The 22,786-nt window shown below is 36.8% G+C and overlaps 1 long non-coding RNA gene across 1 annotated transcript; it reads right to left on the bottom strand.

The window, feature by feature from the left end:
• Positions 1–3,062: 3,062 nt before the first annotated feature.
• Positions 3,063–6,221, bottom strand: LOC149404599 (uncharacterized). Its single transcript, XR_016294644.1, has 4 exons — positions 5,820–6,221; positions 5,096–5,201; positions 4,595–4,711; positions 3,063–3,317 (listed from the first exon to the last, which is right to left on the bottom strand). It is a non-coding gene; the product is annotated as an uncharacterized LOC149404599 (long non-coding RNA).
• Positions 6,222–22,786: the final 16,565 nt, after the last annotated feature.

Here is a 22,786-nt window from a genome sequence, read left to right as displayed (position 1 = left end):
GCAGTTATTTCGGGACACATTTGGTACGAAATACCATGATTTCGTTATACGTCTGTCACAAAATCATGTGACTTCGTGACACATCTGTTATCCGTTAAGAAACCACAGTCATACATAGATGCAAAACATTCAAAATGAAATCAAGTAGTTTCCGCTTCACATACATAGAGCTATTTTTCGTGACATACACGTATATACATACAATCATACACACATACATTTAAGTAGCATCGTGATTGGCATTTCCACGTGTGTGTATTTTAAGCGCTCCGGCAATGGAAGGCCGTGTGCCAAGAATTCGGCAGTCTTGATAAAAAAAACATACTACAATCACTTCTGCGGAAAAAAAACATGTGTAAATTAACATGTGTCATTAAGATAGTGAAATTCAAAATTACAAACTTACCCATTGTCTTTTTGTGGATTTTGAACGTAGTTATCGACCTTGAGTATTTCATCTTTCGAGAGAAGAAGGCCAGCAACGTGTAAAAGAAAGGGCAGCAAGGTGGCCATGTTTCTGACTTTAGTGTCCACTTGCTTATGATGCCTAGAAGTGGAACTCATGGAATCATACAACGCTATAGACCTTGAACGTACGTTGACAACAAGGAGATACCGGGTTCGCGGTTTCTATGATAGGGGTTGAAGACATCATCAACACCATCCCATGCGTTCACCAATTGCACCGATCCACTCTTCCCGATTATGTGGTCGATGGCGCTTTTTTAAGTTTTTTGTTTAAGAATACCCTCAGGTCTTGGCTAGCGTTGAACTCAGTGTAAGTATCTTGAAGATACTTATGGAACATTTTTGACATGATAATGAATGAGTGATTTACAGAAGAATACCCCCAGTTATGTGCAAACAAGCCTTTTCTTCTTACGAAGCTAATTTACGCGATGTCGATATGTTGCACGACACAACATTAATTAACTCTTGGAACTTTAAATTTTGTGAAATCTGTCACGGAATAAAGTGATTTCATTACAAATGTATCATGCAATCAATATAATTTGTGTCACATCTGTCACACAATCATTGTATTTTGTGACAGATGTGTCACATACATGATTAATTTCATGACACATCTGTCACAGAATCAATCGATGTATCTCGTGACGTATTTTAAAAAAAATACTAAGACACAAGATTACCCGATCAGACAACCAATTGTCATTAAACCACATGTTGTAGAAGAATGTTTTCTATTAATAGAAATCTAACCAAGTTCCATTGACGGTGATATGTTCTCTTCCACCAGCTTGTATTTAGGTTTTCCTCGAGCAATGCTTTTGTGGCTCCTCTTCAAGCCTGCATTCATACACAACTTCATCATATAAACATCATCAGTGTCAGGTCCTTTGGTGACTTTCGACAAGGGTAATTGATCAGGAAGCACATCGAGAGCATAAATGAATCGCAAAAGACGGCAGTGTCATTCTGGAAGGAGTAAACATGTCAGGGCTATGTCTATGTCATATCAATTCTTTCTTGATAGGTGATTCTTCAATGAGGATAGGGGACAAGTCATCAATAGGATTTGGTGTGTTCAGGTCATATATCTGTCCAACATAAAAAAAAAAAATTCTTAATATTATGAAATGAGGTACAAAAGAGGAATACAAAAATGAGGTGTATCTGCCTTGTAAACCTCTTGTCCTCCTTATGTTTGTGTGCTGTCCTCCTCTTGTTAAAAACCAAAAGAGCAGTCAATCTTATTTCGTGATACATAAGTTTCATGAAATCAAATGTCACTAGTGTCACGAAGCTTGATGTCCCTGTGTTTTCCATTCATTTACTCTTCTTGCACATCCTACAAGCAGCCAACATCAGTGAGTGACATATAAATAAAAAAAATTAAGTCACTTTGTGACACATGTGTCACGAAGTACTGTATTCCATGATACATGTGTCATGAGATACAGTCCCTTCATGACACATGTGTCACAAGATAAAGTCAATTTGTGACACATGTGTCACAAAATTTGTATAAGCTACATCCTGTACTTCTTGTTAATTCTTCTATTCATCGGCTTTCTTCTTCTTTTTTTCCTTTTTCTTTTTCTCGTCGACATCTTTCTTCTTCTTGTCGTCGGCGTCTTTTTTCTTCTTCTTGTCGTCAGAGTCTTTTTTTCTTCTTCTCGTCGTCATTCTTCTTCTTGTCCTTGGCGTCTTTTTTCTTCTTCTACTCATCTTCATCTTTTTTCTTCTTTTCTTCTTCATCTTCATCCTCTTTTTTCTTCTTCTTCTTCTTCTTCTTCTTCTTCTTCTTCTTCTTCTTCTTCTTCTTCTTCTTCTTCTTCTTCTTCTTCTTCTTCTTCTTCTTCTTCTTCTTCTTCTTCTTCTTCTTCTCTTCTTCCTCTTTATTCATCTTTTCTTCTTCATCTTCATCCTCTCTTTTTTTCCTTCTCTTCATCCTCTTTCTTCTTCTTCTTCTTCTTCACTTCTGCTCGCTTCCTCCTCGCAAGTACTTCTTCGCTTGTTTACCTAATTTTTGGGTTCTCTCTACCTACTTCTTTTTCTGCTCAAGATTTTGTCTCCAATCGTGGAAGTGATCTAAATCATTAAGATATACTCTGAAGCTCTTCACTATGCCCAAAATCTCCTTTTTAAACTTCATGTAGTCCTCTTTTGTATATAGGAATCCACCTTGGAGATTTCCGACATCATTTTCGAGAACGTTGAATCGGGACTGTCCAAAATTACAATAACAAAGTCACATGTGTCACAAACTAGGGTATTTCATGACAGATGTGTCACGGACTAGCTTATTCCTTGACAAATCTTTCACAAACCACAGTTGTTTAAACTTAAACACGATACAGAAATGGTCTTACCTCAACAGATTGTGTTTGTGGTTGTGTTTCCGCTTGAGAGGTGTATTTTTTTGCTTCTTCTACGGGCGTTTGACCTCCAGGGCTAGCGTCTTAGAAGTCATGGAAACCGAAGAAGTCTCGCCAAGCTTGTGGAATTCAACCTATATGGGGGGACAATAAAACAAGTTAGTCATGAATATTATGTCACGACCCGCGAGCGACAGCTCGCCCACGAGCCGCGACTGATCAACTCAAATCTGTACATAACTCATAATATAAACACATAAATTAAACATAATAAAATAGTTTGCGAAAATTCGGGGAAATTTTTCGCTTTTATAACTTAGAGTCTTATAGCGACTCCTATACAAATATGTTCTGGAACGTTTTAACAGAAGACACTAACCCCCGATTAAGAAACCCCATAGCCCATAGGTCAAGGCAATACGCGCTCGGTCTCGGTCTTCAATCTCGTTTCCCGCTTACAAGCTTTTCCCTTATCTACATTACCAAGGGTCATAAAACTATGAGTCGATTGACTCAGTAAGTGGGAGTCTATCTATAAAGTAAAACGACTAATGCCATGTGAAGTGCAAACAAATACACAAGAATGCAGAATGATTGCTAGATATAACTAGAACATAACATTAGAGCATGACTGACGCGTGATATCACACTCTATCTATTCACTTGTCGTTCTGCAAGATCGTACATCCTCTTCTGCTACGATCTCCACAACGACAATAAGCCAGCCTCAGACCTCGAGCAGCAGTCTTACGGCGGCTTGGGTGTTTTAAGATTGTCTGGGATCCACTAGTGGTACTATCTTCATCTGACGTCGGCGCATGTGTGCCCCCTTGGCACGACAATGAGTTCACTCGAGGCGACTGCTCATTGCTGAATGGGTTCACTCTAGGCGACTGCCCATTACCATCGGGTTCGCTCGTGGCGACTGCCCGTCATCATTGGGTTCGCTCGAGGCGTCTTCCCTTTTATCATCGGGTTCGCTCGTGGCGACTGCCCGTTATCGTTGGGTTCGCTCGAGGCGTCTGCCCTTTCATCATCGGGTTCGCTCGTGGCGACTGCCCGTTATCGTTGGGTTCGCTCGAGGCGTCTGCCCTTTCATCATCGGGTTCGCTCGTGGCGACAGCCCGTTCATCATCGGGTTCGCTCGTGGCGACTTCCCGTTCATCATCGGGTTCGCTCGTGGCGACTGCCCGTTATCGTTGGGTTCTCCCCAGTTTTGAGTACTCAGCGCCATACACCCCACCTTGGTCTGCCACAAACACAAGTCGTCGACTTGTGGGTACCACTGACAACCGTTCAATTAAAGTTCGGGTACTCTGCAGCACGCAGAGTACACACTCATACTACTACAGGAGAGCATCTCGGGATAAACCCCGAAGGAATTAATGTTTCTCTTTCATGCTCGTTAAGTGATTTAGAAAGAAGATTCGGGATGTGACTCCCGGTACTTCCACACTTGGTTCGAATCCAAGAGTTTGACTTATGCTCTCCCATCACCCTTGATCTAACCTATCCACTATGGTTAGCAGAGGGATTTAACAAAACAAGATAACACTGTGGTTGGTTCAAGTTAGCGTTTGAACCTTACGGGCAAAACCCGAACTAAATTTTCAAGCAAGCGTGGCCGAAGCCTTAACTTTCATGTTTATTCATTTTAGGGCTTTCACCTACTCTTGTTTACTAGCAAATAAATGCACAAACAAACAGGGTTATTCCCTTGGTAAGTAGTTGACTTATGTCTCCACACTTACCTGGAAAAGATCGTCTGAAAACTTGTTGACTTCCGAAGTTTCCTTGCTTTTCACGCCTCCCGAGACTCTACACATCCTGAAGCGTCAACACGTCATGAAGCGTCGAGAAACTAAAACCTGAAGTTGAAATCTCGTTAGTCAATGATTCGGGAGAAGCTGACGAGCTTAAGGTTCGTTATCGGGATTCACTGCGAGTCGGTTCAGGGGTTCGAGAATTTAATTCACTTATTTCTCGGCTTTGTGGAATTTAAACTTATTCAAAGACTCATGTGAGTTTGTACCAGAGAATGAGTACGAAATAAAATCCAAATCATTATTTCACGAGTCTTAAATAAATTAAATGAATAATCCGAGAAATCATACAAACCGAGAATTCTGAATTAATTAACCAGAATTTAAATTCTCAAACATTCTTAAATAAATAATTAATAATCCCTGAATACAATATCAAATCCAAAATTAAAACTCGAGTCTAACGCTATAGAGCGATAAACGACTCACGAGTGAGATCGAGCTTTAAAATCTTTTTCTGAATTCACTACTCTTCGGCTTCGACGCGCTCAGTTTCCGCCGATTCTCGCTCGCTTTGACTTGATCTGCGACTGAGCTGTGAAATTCAGAAATGAACATCGAGTCAATTCCTAAAGTCCAACTCCCGACTCAAACCTAGAATCCGAAAACGAACAACTAGCACGAATCTCAATTTGTCACAAAATATTCCCGACTCATCAACAAATACACAACAAGCTCAATGTAAATCGTTCTCGAGGCTTAGAGTTTAGCAACATAACTAGTGAACCAAAACACATAACCGAGACCAAACTCACGGCCACAAACAGCCCTCGGCCAAGACAACACTCGGCCACAAAACAAACAAATCTCAAGTATCCAAAATTCACAAACAACTCATCACGGCCTCAAAACAATTTCAAATAACCATAAATCCGAGCATAAATCAATCCAAGAACATTCAAATCCGTCCAGAATAAAAACCCCCAAATCTCATGAACACATAAACCTAATTCATCATTTTCGTCCAAAAATTCATGAGAAACTCAAACAATTGCTCTCAATTTAACAATTCCGAGCACAAATCCATACTATTCGGTTACTAATCCATATCAAACTCACTTCAATTTCACAAATCCATCACAAACCAAAAACTCCCAAATCTGAAATCATAAACCCTAGGTTTCAGATTTCAAAACCAAGTGAGAAATCTCACCTTGTTTCGTGGTTCCCGGAGCTCACACACTCCTTCTCCGGCGATTTCCTCTCAGCCGGCGTCACGGCGAGCTCGCGGCAGTGGTGGCTCGTCTCGGTCGGAGCACGCGTCCACCGCTGGAGCTTGGTGATCACGCGAGGACGAGGCTCGTCCAAATAGCGAGATTCACAGCTTTCCCTTCCCCGACGTTGGTCCTCCTCGGCGACGACGTTCTCGGCGAGCTCGCGGCGACGGTGTTTTCTTCACTCGGTCGACGCACGCAGAAGGGTTCTCGATGGAAGACGCGCAAGGAAGAGCAAGAAGGTTGAAGAAGACGATGGGGATTAGTGATAAGGATCGACGATGTGATCGTTCATCTGGTTTTTTTTTCGTGTTTTCTTTGCAGGTCGCGATGGAGATGAAGGAAGCATGAGATGGACATGATAAGAAGAAGAAGAAGAAGAGAGAGGAAGCTACGTGGAATAATACTCGGGTCCCACGTGTGGACATGTGGCATGACCAGATTAATTGCCAAACCCTCCATTTTTCCAACTTTCTTTAACATTTCGTCCTTCATTTGTTGCACATAAGTCCTTTTAAAATAAAATCTCACAATCATCTCCTTAATTAATTAAAAATAATCTTGAAAAATAACCGAGAAAATTATTATTATTTCCCGTTATCCTGAATATATTTAAGGGATCTCGGAATTTATTTTTACTCTCGAGATTTTTAAATCTCCGAGTCTATTCCGAATGGTTTTATTTGGAAATAATATCGAGTTCACTCGAATATTCTCATTCCGAAATTTCATCGACCTTAAATATTATCATTTTTCAAGATATTTAAAATTTAAGGACGTCTCATATGCAACAAAAATTTGAAATAAAACCCGTCCATTTTATTCAAATTCACAAGTCGAGCGTTTACAAAAGTTTATACATTACATATTAGCTCTGAATTAACCTACAAATATCTTACCTCCTTGAAGTTGATTACTCTCATGGAGGTCTCATGAATAAGTCCACTAGACTTCCACCGACACATTAATGGCCGAGATGTGGTGGAGACTCTCTGACAACTCTCCATGTTCGTAAAGAAAGGCAAACACTCGTACACCCAAACTTGAAACGGTTCCACGAATCCCGTGAGATGGAGCTTCCTTTTCTTTTTACCTTGCTCCGATGGCTCTCCAACCTTCTGCACAAACTTTGTAACTTCGACAACGAGATAGTTCCAGACCATATGAGGACATTCACCAAAAGTAGATTTTCAGGTAATTTACATGAACTCTGGTCGGCCAATCCTTGCTTGGCTCCAAGAATTGGTTGACCAGGTTTTTACATAAGTACATTCCCATGAATATTTTTTGAAGAGGCTGTCATCAGAAAGAACCCTCGCGAACTTGAACTCCTCGTAGTTATCAACGACTTTCATTAATGTGATCTCTTGGAAGTCTTTCTTGGAAAACTCTTGAACCTTGCCTCATATCTCAATCAATAGTCTATCTTCCCGTTCTCCATCGAAGCTCCCGGTCCCTAAGACCAAATGGCTGATGATTGACGATGACCAAACTATTTTTTGTTGCCCCACAAATTACCCAAAACAGGATTGGGCAAATAGGGCTTGGATCTTGGCATTGCGGACGCTTAACAACGCTAGAAAAGTGTCCAACTCGCCGTGGAAGTTACAAACAAAATCTTTTACGTTTACTTCGGGAACACACATTTTCCACCCCTACAAATATGTTGAGGACATAATAAGTTAAACAATGGCAAGTAAGTTAACTGAATGAGTATATAAGTCAATTACATAACCTATGTGACACGAATTGAATGAGACATGACAAGGCTTTTGTGTCAGTTTTCGAAGCTGAACTAGGGCTTCAACGGACTTCCTTTGGCGCGGAAGCTTCCTTGCTCGATTTGGATTTATTCATAATAATGGGCTTTTTAGGGTTTTTTCTGGTTTTGGAATCGGAAAGTTAAGAGAGGGAGAGTGAAGAGAAAAGTGTTTTGTTGATGAGTAATGAAGAAGAGAGACATAGAGAGTAACGATTCTGAGAGAAGTTAATTAGTAGGAATCGTGAAGTTTGAGATACAGAAAGAGCGACGACCACAAGATAAGATTTTTTTTTCTTTTCCTAAAACCAAAAGAAGTGAAGTGAAGAGTTTGAATCGTGCGTGAGAAGTTTTAAAAAAGAACGTGGCAGTTGAATTTTTCTTTTATTAATTTTATTTTTGTTAAAATTATATTTCAGAGGTATATTTGTCTTTGCTCACTAGGGTGAGTACTAGAAGTATCAAATTTTGAGTGTTTGGTGTTTTTTGGTAAATGCCAACCGTTTAGTATTATTAATGTCAAAATCCCTTCGAAATTCGAATCATAAAAAAAGAACAAAAAAATACACGGACTAAGCCACTTGAAACGTTGATATTGTAATCTAGCCAACGTTTCATTTAAGTTTCAAATGCAGCCACAAATGATGACGTTGCTTTATTAGTCATTTAACAAATTATTACATTAATCTTTATTAAAATCGGCTGAACATAAACATGTAGTTATCGTTTTGATCGCAGCCGAATAATGCATCTTTAGTATACGTTAACTTGATTGATTCCATAATACTTTCTTTCATTTTTTGTAGTCTAAGTAGTTGTGATATCAAGTTTTTTTGGGTTAATTTCAGTTATTTTTCGTTTACTCTACACACATTATCTGACGTTAGAGAGAAACTTTCGGTAACTAAGAGGAAAGAGAAAGTGGGGTAGTTATTTTTACAGGGTTACCTATTATAATTTTGCATGATTACCTATTATATTTTGTATTAATTTTAATAATGAATTGTGTTTTAAATTTTCGTTTTGATCGCAGCCAAATACTACAATTTTAATGCACGTTAACTTGATTCCCTTTATTCCATAATATATATTTTTTTTAGTCTAATTAGTTGCGATATCAAGTTTTCTTGGGTTAATTTCAATCAATTTTCGTTTATTTTACACGCGATAAATTTTGGTTGCTTGAAACATTGGCTAACAGTTAGTTTTCATGATTTATGTTAAACAAAAATATTTCCGATGTTTTCTAAATTCTTATTTCTATAAATAATTAAATTACAAAATTTATCACGACAGTTTAGCTACATCCTTACATGTTTGAAAATAAATAAGAGTTAATTGAGAGGTCACGATGATTATCAGCTTTTATTAGTATTGAATATTTTTTGGATGGAGTAGAAAAGATATAGAAGATCAATAGTATAGATGTCAGTGTCGCCATATTACCATCTCTCAACTTATTTATTATTATTGACGACGCACCATTGTTCAACGGCAGATAACCAATCGATGCAAGTGGGTTTGAATTTTGTCAGAAGATATTCATAAATTATAATAATGGACATGGCCTGGTTCATTGTTTCTACGTCGATTATTACGTTGACCTAGCAAACGAAACACTGCAAATTGCAGATGAAAGGTATTATACCATGACCGCTATATTGTAGCTACACGTAGCTTTGAACTTCGAATAAAACATTAGTAAATGACATATTATTATATATAAAGGACAAAGAGAGCCTCACTCATTAAACAGACAAAGTTTCGAGATTTTTTTTTTTATATTTTTTTCGAAAAAAAATAAGAGATTGAACCCTAAAAATAAACTGTATTTATTCGTACCGAATTTTTTTTAATCAGAAAGCTAAAAATATTTTCAAAAAACTTTAAATATAATTTTTTTCAAACTGAAATATTTCTGAGCATATCTCTATATATTTTCTTTTTCAGACTTATTTATATTAGTTATGCCGCAGTAACACGCGGGACATATATATATATATATAGACTCGACTCAAAAAAATTTGGAGCATTCGACCTAAAAAAAAGTTTTATAATTATATTTAGAGAAAATATGCATAAATATTTAATATTTTTGTAACCATATACCTAAATCTCTAATTTTTCTTTTTTCGCGACAAAATTACTTAAGGTTCAATTTCAATTGCACTGTCGCATAAATAGCAATTAAGTTAGACGGTGGTCCATGTTTTGTTTTTCTTTGCAAAAAATGAATTTAAAAAACAATTAACATAAATAATTCTTCTTCTTTCTTTTCTTCTACTCTTTTGATTCCCCATCGTCATCACCACTCTATTCTCACAAGTTATCGAAACAAAGAAAGAAGCGAGCAAAAAAAAAAAGTTCAACAGCTCTATATGTCCCTCTTCTTTTTATCTACACTGCTCTATCTTTGTATACCTCGTTCCTCCCCTTTTCAATCCTCAAACTGTTATGGTTGATGAAGATGGCGTCATGAGGAGGGAGGAAGATAGGCGGGGGAGGCAGAGCTTCGTGGGTTGTCAAGAACTTCGAGGTCAAACTCGAGAGCCTCGACGGAGCCTCCGAGGGCTTTTGACGAACTTGCGGCGACCTCAGCGGATCTGTTTCTCGGTTCAAGGCTAACCTTGACCACTCAAAGGAGATTGAGGAAAAATTGCATGAATTAAGGGTTTGATTTTCTGACTAGGCCGAGCTCGATAGCTTGGATAGTCCTCCCAAAACCCATCGTCTTCAACCCAAACTCAGCCTTCATTTTGGACTCTGTCATCTTTGCTTGATCACCATCGTCGCCGCCGCGCTGATCTCGATGGAGTTTTGTTCTTCCTATTCGACTTTAACACTAAAATGGTTGCAACCGCTATTAAAGTTGTTGTTACGCTATGTGTTGGCTTATTATTTTACTGCAAGTTGTTAAGGAAAGATGTCGGATAACATGCTTCAGGATTTGTAGAGACATCTTTCTCATTGTGCACAGACTGTAATTCTGGCAAGTTTCCTGTTTTGCCAGATCTTATCGCTGAAGACTTTCATTGATGATCTTCACGCGTTTATGGGTAAGGACACCCTAGATTGACTTCCATACTTGTATGACTGCTATAAAAGCCGAGTGCTACCCCCTTAGCAGTTCTTGACGCTTTATCAAAATACTTAGGGTTTCTAGACGTGCACGACGGGTGGACTAGGAGACTATTTATTTTGATAAGAGCGGTGTAATTCTCTAAACACTATTCCAAAAGTCTGAGTGTCTGTAAGATTGGGTTTTGTGATTGCGTGATTGAAGTCTTCAAGTGCGTTGACATTGAAGCTGACCAAGAATCGGAGCGTGCTTGAAGAGTGGAATTGAGAGGGGTCTCAAATTTAGGGGGAGTCTCTGTTTTGGTAATCACTTGTAGTGATAGTTCTAGGGAATTGATTCTGGTGTTGTTCATATAAGTCTATTGTTTGTATTATTGACTATTTTACAGTGAAATCTTTTTCACTGACTAGGAGGCCCCAGATATAGGTGACGTTGCACCGAACTGGGTAAATATATTGTGTGTCATTCACTTTACGCACTGTCTATTTTATTATCCATTATCTGCATCAGAGCAAGTTGTCGAACATATTGCCTTTACATTGTGTGCGACATCTTGCCTCTCTCTTAACATAATTTCAATTGGTATCAGAGTGGGCACCCAATCTTAGGGTGGTTTCTTGTGTAATCTATTCTGTTTATAATGGATAGTTCTAGGGAATGAGGATCTGTTAATCGTCCCATTGTGCTCGATGGAACGAACTATGGCTATTGGAAGGCTCTCATGGGTACCTTCATGAAGTCTATTGACAATAAGACATGGAAGGCTGTTATTCACAGGTGGTTTGCTCCAGTCACTAAAGATGATAAAGGCATTGAAACCGGCTTTAAACCTGAGAAGGATTGAGATCCTACAGAGGATGCAGCTACCTTGGGTAACTCTCATGCTCTTAATGCTATTTTCAATGGTATTGACCAAAATGTTTCAGTCTCATAACCATGTGTACGAGTGCAAAAGACGCATGTGAGTTCTATGCTTACCATGTTTGAAACCCTTACCATATTTGAAGATGAGTTTGTCGCTGAGTTCAACGTGCGCATTCGTGACTTGGCTAATGAATCTTATTCCCTTGGGAAACCTAAGACTGATGAAGAGCTTGTCAGAAAGACTCTAAGGGCTCTAAGTTCCAGATTCAAGATGAAGATTATGGCCATCGAAGAAGTTCGTGATTTGAAGACTTTGAAGTTTGATGAGCTCATGGGATCTCTACTGTCCCTTCCGAAGATTGAAAAGAAAAATAAAGGAATGGCTCTCAAAAGCTCTGTCTCCGATCAGAAAGAGGAAGTATATTCTTGCCATGAATTACAACAGGGTTATGAAGAGGTTCAACCAGATGACCGGGAAGAATGTCTCACAAGATGTTAAAGACAACTTTTAACAGACATTTCAGAAGAGCGAAAATCTTCATAAAAATGGCAAAGACAGACAAAATGTATAATAATACTAGCAGAGGCAAAGATATTCAGTGTCACGAATCTGAAGGCTATGGGCATGTTCTGAAAGAATGTCCAAATTTCTTGAAGAAACAAAAAGAGAGGGTACAATGTCACTCTTTTCGATGATGAAGCTCATGAGAGTGACTCGGACCAGATAAACAATTTTGTTGCTTTTACTGCCTCTATTTCTAATCATACTCCTGATGTTCATAGTGATGCTGCTGGTTCTTCTATGATTCATACTTCTACTCTTGATAATGATAAACTCTCTGATGATACTCTTAATGATGCTTAAAGTATGTTACATACTAAGTGGGTTGAAGAATCTCCGGTACTGGATAAGCAAAATGATCTAATTATTACTCTCACTGAGGATAAAACTAGGCTCTTGGAGACCATTGTTGAGCTAAAGGCGCAAAGTGAGCCGGTTAAATGGTGAGCTTGAACAGGTGACCAAATCTGTCAGAATGTTGAATTAAAGCACAGACTGCCTGGACAAAATTCTCGCTGCTGGCAAAACCCACCAAGAATATGAACGGCCTAGGGTATACTCATGGTGCATCCACTTCCCAGACTACTTTCATTCCTCAGAAGAAGGCTTCCCAGATGTCTCACAACATGACTAAGACATCTGTCTCTGAAAAATGTCAAAATCAGTTTCAACAGTAGCATAATAGATCAACGAGGTCTCTCGTTAATAGACCTCGTTGGGTCTGACACTACTGCGGACGTCGTGGCCATATACGTCCTTTTTGCTATCGTCTTTATGGGAGAAATCTTCATCAGCATCAATTCTCCCAAAGACAGATTCATCGTAAATCTTAACCACAACAGGTTTGGAGAGTAAAGACCTTTTACAGGGCTAACATTGCTTATACATCTCTTCATGCCTCTATTGGAGATGACTGGTATTTTGATAGTGGGTGCTCTCGACACATGACAGGAGTTAAGAGCTTTCTATCCAACATAAAGTTTTACTAAAATTTTCATGTCACTTTTGGTGATGAGGTCAAGGCCAAGATTATTTGTAAAGGTCAGCTTAGCTATCCTGGATTATCTTGCTTGAAAGAAGCTTTGTTGGTTGAAGGTCTTACTGCTAATCTCATAAGTATTAGTCAACTTTGTGATCTGAATCTGTCTGTTAACTTTACTCGTGATGAGTGTGTTGTGATTAACAAGGAACATGATGAACTTATGAAAGGAATCAGATCTCAAGAAAACTGCTACATGTGGTCTCCAAGCAAAGGATCATTTGTCACAACCTGTCTCATCTCACAAGTTGATGAAGCTAAACTATGGCACCAAAAGCTTGGTCATCTAAACCTCAGAAGCATTGACAAGATTGTTTCTGAAAAGGCTATTATTGGGCTCCTTAACATTAAGATTGTTGAAGGAAAAATATGTGGTGACTGTCAGATAGGAAAACAAGTCAAGAAGTCTCACAAGATGGTGCAACATCTTACCACCTCACGTGTCCTGGAGCTCTTACACATGGACTTGATGGGTCCTATGCAGATTGAAAGTCTCGGTGGAAAGAAGTACGTGTTTGTCAGTGTCGATGACTTCTCCAGGTACACTTGGTGGACTTTATTCGTAAAAAATCTGACACTTTTACTGTTTTTGAAGCCTTATGCAAGAAAGTGCAAAGAGAGAAAGGTGAAAGTATTGGTAAAATGGTCAGAATTAGAAGTGATCATGGGAGGGAATTTGAGAACATTAGTTTCGCTAACTTTTTGTATTGTAGAGGGCATTGCTCATGAATTTTCTGCTCCTATTACTCCTTGATAGAATGGGATTATTGAAAGAAAGAAATGTACTCTTCAGGAAATGGCGAGGGTAATGATGCTTGCAAAAGACATTCATCTACACTTTTGGGCTGAAGCTCTCGATACTGCTTGCCATATTCACAAGCGAGTTACCATTCGCCCAGGCACTACTGTAACTCATTATGAGATATGGAGGAGGATACAGCCAAATGCTAAATATTTCCATGTCTTTGGCTCGGTGTGCTATATTATGGCTGATCGTGATCCTCGTCGTAAGTTTAATCCAAAGAGCGACGAATGTATCTTTCTTGGTTACTCTAGAAACAGCCGTTCTTATCGTGTCCTTATCATGTCTTTAATAAGCATACTAAATCCATGATAGAATCTATAAATGTTGTTGTTAATAATTCCCCTGATGTTTCTATGAGTATTGATGATGAGGATGAAAATACACCTAGTAACTCAGATGTCAGGACATATGTTGTTGATAAGTCAAACGACATTGTGTCAGAAGACGATTCTCATTCTGATAAGTCATGCCCTGACAAGGAAACTGAAGTTTTGCCTCAAAGACGTGCTCCTTCTATGAGAATTCAGAAAAATCATCCCGTTGAAGAGGTCATTTGTGATGTTAAAGATGGGATACATACTCGAACGAAGAATTCAGTCAACTACAGAGAAATGATCAAACAGATGGATGATAGTATTTTTATATCTCAAAGTAAGTATGCCAAGAACATTGTGAAGAAGTTTAACCTTGAAAAAACTTATCACAAACGCACTCTCGCTGCCATTCATGTTAAAAGTACTAAAGATGATCTTGGTGAATCTATTGATCAAAGCATGTACAGAAGTATTATTGGAAGCCTTTTATATCTCTCTGCCAGTCATTCAAATATTGCTTACTCTGTTGGTGTGTGTGCTCCGTATCAAGCCAATCCTAAAGTTAGCCATCTCTATCAAGATAAGCGTACTGTAAGGTACATCTCTGGAACTGCTGACATTGGGCTCTTATATTCCTTTGATGCTACTTCTACTCTTATGGGATACTATGATGCTGACTGGGCAGAAAGTGCAGTTGACAGAAAAAGCACTTTAGAGTCTGAATATATTGCAGCAGGCAGTAACTGCACTCAGCACTTGTGGATGAAATAAATGCTTGCTGAGTATGGTGTCCGCCAACATGTCATGACATTGTTCTGCAACATCATCAGTGCTTTTAATATCTCTAAAAATGTTGTTCAACACAGCAAGACTAAGCACATTGAGATCAGACACCACTTTATTCGAGACCTTTTGGAAGACAAGAAGATTAGGCTCAAGTATATTAAGACTGAAAATCAACTGGCTGACATCTTTACTAAGGCTTTGGATGCTAATCGTTTTGCGGATCTTCGGTCCTCACTTGGGCTGTATGTTATTGATCAATATCAATTACTGGGTCTAGGTCAGTATTGTTTTTTAGAGCCTTTGATTCTGTTAGGTTTTTTTTTGCATGGATGGTTATTATTGAAATTTCTTCTCTTTTTATTCATGGGCTCATTTGTCTGGTTGACTCATTCGACGTGTGTACAGGGCTCTTATGCCATTTTTGTCCGTACTTGTTCTGGGCCATTTGATCACTGAGGGAGAGACGTCAAAGCAGTGTCCAGAAAGGATTATGTGCGTGGGCACTGCTTTGACGTCTCTCCCTCAGTGATCAACGACATCCTGGGTCGTGGGAAGATTATTAATGTTGATTGTCTACCTTCCATGGATGCTGTGTCCAAAGAGCTCTCAAATGATGAGAAGAAAACTTTTCCAAAAAAAGATTCCCTACCTTTTTCTGATCTCTATGCCAAGTACTCCGTACTATATAGGATTGGTGTTAAAAATTGGGCCCCCTTCCTCTCACGGCTCTAGCATCAAGGCTGATTTGGCCTGTCTCATTTATTAGATAGAAGGATGTCATGCGTACTGATGATGTTGTTGGAAAGGCTTCGAGTGAACTGACTTTAGTCACAAGCTAGTTAAAGGGAAACATGTCTGTGATCTTGTCAGGCCTTCTGTCGCGACATCTATCGCCGCTGGTGAAACTTTAAAGGTTGCTGTTCTTTCTGAGACGTGAAGAGTGACATTTTCAAGGCTCTTATTCAGGAAGTCTCTACTCTTAAGGAGATCATTGAGACTTCTACTCGCCGGAAAGCTGTTTGTGAGAGTCTTATTAAGGTGATGACCCTTTTTCCTTGTACTTATGGTGCTTTTACCTCACAGCCGGTACAGACTGCCCAGCCTGCTCCAGAAGATGAAGAGAATGAAGATGAAGATGAGGATGAAGAAGAAGATGTGGCCGATAGTGGTGAAGAGGAACACGAAGATGACGATGATGAAGGTTCTGCCGGGACTCCTACTTTATAGAGTCTCTCTTTATTTGGTTTGTACTCTAAATATTTGATCACCTTTACTTGTTTATGCTCTGGTTGATACACTTCTTCGCTTCTCTTTGTGATCAGCATCTGCTCTCCTCTTCGGTATGTGTATTCAGAATATGTTGATTGTGGTGATTATTTTCTGTTTGCTTTAGTTCTCATGTGCTTTTGCAGATATTTTTCTTGCCTTGTTTTGGTTTATCCTTGCCTTTGGTATGTTTTTGAGGCAATCAGGGGGAGAGGTATATCATGTCATTTATTTTGATTGAGACTTTATCTGACTGAGAACTGCTCTGGAAGTGCTTACCTAAAAAATAGCCAGAGTTGGTTTATTTTTTTTTTTTACTGCAAGTTGTTAAGGAAAGATGTCGGACAACATGCTTCAGGATTTGTAGAGACATATTTCTCTTTGTGCGCAGATTGTAATTCTGGCAAGTTTCATGTTTTGCCAGATCTTATCGCTGAAGACTTTCCTTGATGATCTTCACTCGTTTATGGGTAAGGACACCCTAGATTGACTTCTAGACTTGTATGACTGCTATAAAAGCCGAGTGCTACCCCCTTAGCAATTCTTGACGCTTTATCAAAATACTTAGGGTTCCTAAACGTGCATGACTGGCAGACTGGGAGACTATTTGTTTTGATAAAAGCGGTGTAATTCTCCAAACACTATTCCAAAAGTCCGAGTGTCTGTAAGATTGGGTTTTGTGATTGCGTGATTGAAGTCTTCATGTGCGTTGACATTGAAGCTGACCAAGAATCAGACTGGCTTGAAGAGTGGAATTGAGAGTGGTCTCAAATTCAGGGGGAGTCCTTGTTTTGGTAATCACTTATAGTAATAGTTCCAGGGCATTGATTCTGGTGTTGTTCATATAAGTCCATTGTTTGTATTATTGACTATTTCATAGTAAAATATTTTCCACTGGCTAGGAGGCCTCAGATATAGGTGACGTTACACCGAACTGGGTAAACATACTGTGTGTCATTCACTTTACGCAAAGTCTATTTTATTATCCATTATCTGCATCAGAGCAAGATGTTGAACACATTGCCTTTACATTGTGTGCGACATCTTGCCTGTCTCTCTAAACAGAATTTCAAAAGCCATTGAAGACTCTGCATTATTATTATTTTTGGTGGTGAAAGTTGGCTTTGTGGATGGAGAGAGAGATTATTAAAAATTATTATTAAATTGTTTTTAAATATGAGGTTACCATGTGAATTAATGTCTAACTTTATTATTGTTTCTATAACGGTGCAACTGAAAGTGAACACTAATTAATTTTGCTACGGAAAAAAAATAATAAGAATTTAAGTGTATGATTACGAGAATATTAGGTATTTATGCGGAAATTTTCTATTATATTTAAATTAAAGATTTTAAAAAATAGCACAATATAAAATTATCATAAAATAAAGAGAAATTGCATCAACCACCACCATTTGATAACTTTTTTTTCCAATTTTCCACCAAAAGATTAATTTGACCAAAAATACTAATAATTCATTTGTACAAGTATAATTTTACCCTCAACATGATGTCAACAATTGACATCTATTGTTACATATATGCTAACAATTGATATCTACTGTTGACATCTGTGAGTTTGAGTTTTCTGTTTATTGATATAGATGTCTACAATCGACATCTATTGTTGACATCTATATCAACAATTGACATAAACTGTTTACATCGATTGTTGAGGATAAAATTGTATTTGTACTAGTGGCTTAGTAGTTTTCTTGGCCAAATTAAGCTTTTAGTGGAAAATTGGAAAAAAAAAAAAAAAACTTATCAAATTATGGTAGTTGAGGCAATTTCTCTAAAATAAAATATTACAAAATAAAAAAACACTCAAAATAGAAAGCAAATTAATAAAAAAAAATTATACTAATTTATATTACAAATGCATAAAAATCGTTTAACAAGATAGAAAAATAGAAAATTACATAAACCAAATTTATTGTATTTTTTAACGTTAAAACCTTAATTTTAGCATTAAAATCGCAAAATTTATTGCAAAATCAACAAAAAATCGCTTAAATCGTTGATCCCTTTTCAGTGCAGCCCAAGAAAAAAATCATTAAAGGATGAACTTTATTACCCAAAAGAGCAGTCCAAATAACCAAATGTGCCTTTATTGCTGAAAAGAATGGGCCTCATAATGTTGCTTGATTTCTGCTGATTTTTTTTTGTCTTTATAAATAAGGGATTATTCCTAAACTATGACATCCATACTAGTTTAGGACCAAAATCCAATATGTCTAATTTAATCCAAAATTATGACTAACAAAAATACAAGCAATAATCTCTCTCTCTCTCTCTCTCTCTCTCTCTCTCTCTCTCTCTCTCTCTCGTGCTTAGCTAGGTAGGATTTACGTTTTTTTAGTGGCTTCATGCTGAAAAATGATTATTAGAATTCTGAAAAGTCTGTAAATTTTTTTAAAAAAAATCTGGGATATTGTTGAAAATTTATTGACATCGTTGTCTTTCTATTGACATCGATGTCAATAAAAAGGCAAATATGTCAGTAAATGTTCAAACGAATTCTAAGATTTTGCATAATCAAGACCTTTCTGATAACAAACTATTCAAATCTAGACTCCCCCTTGATTGGACTTGATTCTAGGTGAGAAGTCGACGGTTAATTTGCTGCCTCATCGGGCGTTAGCTTAACTATCTAAAAAACAAGATGATAATTTGACATGGAATGGTCTCGGCTCCCCAAATACAAGTAACTTCTGACGCGCCTATCATTTGTAATTTTTATTGGCAATGCTGAAAATGGTGTTTCATATTTGACCACAATGGAATGAGTAGACGGTAAGAGTCCCATCTCAACATACAATGCATCCATGAGATGGTAGTAATGAAAACCATCCGGAAGCACGACTACAAACGATGCACCCTCCTTGTATACACATGGTTTAACCCACGTACCACTATGCTTGAAATATACTAATATATCATCCATTACTGTATAAAAAGAGTGTAATCTGGATGTTAATTTTCTATATTAAACGTTTAAAATTCTTTTAAAAAGATTTAGAATCATAACAAATTTTTTTAAAAAATGTGAAGATTTATTGGTATCATTCCAGATTTATTGATATCGATGTCAACAAATTTTTAGAGGATTTTCCCAGAATCGTTGAAGTTTTATTGACATTGATGTCAATTAAAAATGCAACAATGTCAATAAATCTTCAACGATTTTCCATAATTTTCAAAAATTTGTTCAAAAATTTCCAGAATTCTCAGAATCGTTCTTTCATTGATTTTTTTAACTCAACAAAAAACGCTAGTACAACGAAAAACTTTTTCATGAAAACCTCTAAACCCTAAAGTGAAGAAAGTGAACAAAAATGCATGAAAATGAATGAAAATTGGAACAAACCTTGCTCCGTGAGATTTCAGCTGTTGGAAAACATAAAATCTTGTTTAAATACGAACGAGGGAGAGAGAGAAAACACTCACGAGAAGAACATAATAGTGGGAGAGGGAAGATAAAAAAAATAAAGTCAATGAAAAGTAAATACAAAATCAATAAAAATAATAAAAAGAAAATAAAAGCAGTTTGGGTTAAGGGTATTTTTGTACGTAAAAATATTAGATGGTCATAGATTTGGATTAATTTAAACTTATTTGATAATGGTATATGGGTCCATAACTAGTGTGGAGGTCATAGAATATGAATAATCTCTTTTCTATTGGAAGATATGCACTTGCATTAGGTTTTATTTTCAATTTAAAAATTGCGTGTTAGGGTTTTGTATTCGGGGGTTTCTTCGTTTTTTTTCTTGAAAATTGGGATTGATATTAGGTTATTCAAATTCATTTAGGCTGACTATAGGTCTCTTAGTTTCATAATTAGCATTGCGATTTGTGGATGAAGATTGTATTTCAAGAACAAAAAATGCAATTGTGGGAAGAAGACATAGATTAAAATAGGTGAGACAAAAACCAGCCTTGATAGGCTCTTCTACTATACATGCCAAAAAAATTGAAAGAAAGTGTGATTTTTTTTAGTAGTATAAACATGAATCAAATGCAAATGTTCAAGGTGTTAGGAAAATTTAAGAAGGGGAACAGGAAAAAATAAGGCTGAAAAGGTGAAGATGAACTTCAGTGAGATTGATAGGATGATTATTGAAAGAATCATAGTTTTGGAAGCTGCAATTAATGTATGGAATTTTATGGCATTTGGATTATTCATTGTTCAAATGTTAGTTTTATGTGTGACCTTGAAGATGTAAGAAGGGAATTGTGTGTTTTTTGTATGTTTGTATGATCATACCACAACTGTTTTATGTTTATGGTTATGTTTGATATGTAATGTTCTTGAAGATGTTGAATGGAATCGTTATGTTGAAATCTTTAGGTTTTGTATGATTCTAGTTTTATGTATTATGTTGTCATGGTAAAATATTATATTTCACTTGGATATAATGAGTGTCAACTCACATTTAATAACATGATAAAAACACATATTACATAACATAAAATCATCTTTAGATTCGAAAAGATCAAAATAGTTATGATTTCATATATCTCATTGAAAGATGAGTACTCTAAATTGAACAAAAATACAAATATTTCATAAATCTTTATAGATACTTGCAAATGTTCCATAATATACATATTTTATATCTATTGTAATATGTTTTAGAAAAAAGTTTCTTCTACCAACGAGCTACATTGCTCCTTGACTTTCATAGGTTGGTCCTTGACTTTCTTGAGTTCGTGCTTGACTCATCCGGTTGTAACTAAAGAAGAGTAGCATTAGAATTGTTCCATATCATAACCGAAATAGGTGATCGATATTTGTTCATTACATGCAAGATTGTTTGCCTTTTTTTACACTTTCTTTGTCATGTGGTTGAAAGTCCTTATGCTCGTGGTACCTTGCAACTTTTGAAGTTATGATTACTCGATCGTAAATAAAGGTTTTGGAACAGTTTAAGAACATGTCTAACATGGAGGAATTTCAAAAATATCATTTATTTTTATTCTAACACGTTCATAAAAACCGTAAGAGGAAAATATGCAAATATCACAATAAGATTAAGCCACAAGATGAAAAGGATGCTACTAAATACTATGGAATTGATTCAAATCAATGATGATCATCCCCTTATGGAATCACAAGCTCCGAGAGGCTCCATGAATATCAAACCACGAATAGGACTCAACACTATAAACTTAAAATGCAATCAAAATTATTATTAGTGTGGGCTTATAGTATAACACGATGTTACTAAAAAAGAATGAATTAATGAACTCATTTATCTCTTTTATTGACTTTAAATACCAAAATTCAAACTAGTTTAAAATTTTGCAGTGTGTTAAGTGAACCTACCATTTAGGAAATTATCAAGGACGCCTTGGCTGATGCTATACCCTTCCTTGACTCATTTTACTTGACCTAGATCCACAAAATAATTCATGAATCACTCATGATTTGAAAACCAAGCAATCTCCACCAAAAGTTCTAAATCTTTAACCCATTTAATTTAAGCGTGTTGGCTAAATAATAACAAGTATACATGCCAATAAGTGTAAATAAAATCATGACGCATTCATGGCTTAACACATCATCAGTCATCTTCATAAGTTCTAAACCAATGAAGAAATTACATGTACCATTTTTTTTTATAATTATTGGTCTTAAAAATTGATGACACTCAACAATAATGGATCAAAACTATTGTGTTTGTCATCCTAATCAATGCTTATTAAGTCTATAGGCCCAAATAAAATATTTTTCCATAATAAAAAGTTTGGCTCAAAACTTTATAAGTAAATTAAGTTCAATGCTAGTTTATGACTTCGTTCCAAAACACATTTTGGAATTCATTTTGTGCTAGTTCAACATATCTTATAACTTTGTCTGATGTTGAGAACTATGGACCCATATGAATAAATCTTAAGAATTAAGCTTCATACTCAAAAATTCAAAAACCTTTCCCGAGCTTTCATTCTTGATATCACTCATCTCTACTAAATGAATTATACAAACATTCTCTCAAACAATACCTTAATTACTACATTACTTCACAAAATACTTATCAATGTTATCCTTTGTGAATACAATTAACTAGACGAGATTTACACATTAACGTTTTACTATTGCGGTCATTATTTCTTTCAACTCATTTGTTGTTTGTTAATAAGAACAACATACTATGTGAGATGCAACATACATGTCACTATGATTTAATCAAATGAATTGATTCATTGATTACCTATGGCTGTTTTTTATTCACATTCTCAAGAACAAAACATGAGATGATATACATTACACTCCACCAATTTTGTACACGAATTCCATACCCATGAGTCTCACATGTCCAACAAGATTGAGTCATATCACTAGCCGTTGAGGTATTGCTCCACTAATTTGGACGTCACTCGTTGACAAATCAAATGAATCTAAAAAGTTACAAGAAGTTGTATCTC

This window comes from Urtica dioica, chromosome 2 (assembly GCF_054948205.1).
Source record: "Urtica dioica subsp. dioica isolate 48M chromosome 2, U.dioica_male_clone48M_v1_H2, whole genome shotgun sequence".
Taxonomy (NCBI): domain Eukaryota; kingdom Viridiplantae; phylum Streptophyta; class Magnoliopsida; order Rosales; family Urticaceae; genus Urtica; species Urtica dioica.
This window is presented reverse-complemented; position numbering and strand designations above follow the sequence as displayed.